Source organism: Mustela lutreola, chromosome X (assembly GCF_030435805.1).
Source record: "Mustela lutreola isolate mMusLut2 chromosome X, mMusLut2.pri, whole genome shotgun sequence".
In the NCBI taxonomy this organism is placed as follows: Eukaryota; Metazoa; Chordata; class Mammalia; order Carnivora; family Mustelidae; genus Mustela; species Mustela lutreola.
In genome coordinates, this window is record NC_081308.1 from 132,900,545 (window position 1) to 132,901,436 (window position 892).

Sequence of the window (892 nt, forward strand, 5' to 3'; positions counted from 1 at the left end):
TATATGCAATCATGTGAAGGATACATATGGAAAGCTGGATTGGCAGCCATGTGAGCTGGTATTTTAGAAGAGTGAAACATTCAATTTTTCTTATGTTCAAAGATATGTTGAGAAGTGATTGAATGTATAGAGTCAGAGAATAACTTGATTGACAAGCAAAGCAATTTAAACTTAATGCTGTAGGAATTAGAAATTAGTTTTTGAACAAAGGAATAAAGTATGAAAATAAGTCACATTTAAGAAAGATATATTTGTGGGGCGCCTGGGTGGCTTAGTGGGTTAAGCCGCTGCCTTCGGCTCAGGTCATGATCTCAGGGTCCTGGGATGGAGTCCCACATCGGGCTCTCTGCTCAGCAGGGAGCCTGCTTCCTCCTCTCTCTCTGCCTGCCTCTCTGCCTACTTGTGACCTCTCTCTGTCAAATAAATAAATAAAATCTTAAAAAAAAAATGCCAATGGCATTTAAAAAAAAAGAAAGATATATTTGGGATATATCTGCTTAAATTTAAAACTGGAGCTTAAAGTAATAAAAGGATTTCAATCATTGAAATCATCTCCTGCCTTTCCAGTGGGCTTCATTAGGGTGAGAACAATTTCTTAATTTTCATATTCACTCTTCATTGAGCACTTACTATATGCCAGACACATGATAAACCTTTCAAATGCAAGACCTTATTCAGTTGATAGGAAATAGCACAATCCTGTGATGTGGGGACTATTGTGTTTCCATTTTATAGACGAATGGAGGAAACAGGTTCAGAGAGGTAAAGTGACATGCCCAAAGTCAGATAGCTCATAAATTTAGGAGCAAAAATTTGAACCCTGATCTGTTTGACCCAAATCTAGCTAGTACAGTAGTTGGCACATAGTTGATGTGCAATAAATACCTGTTGA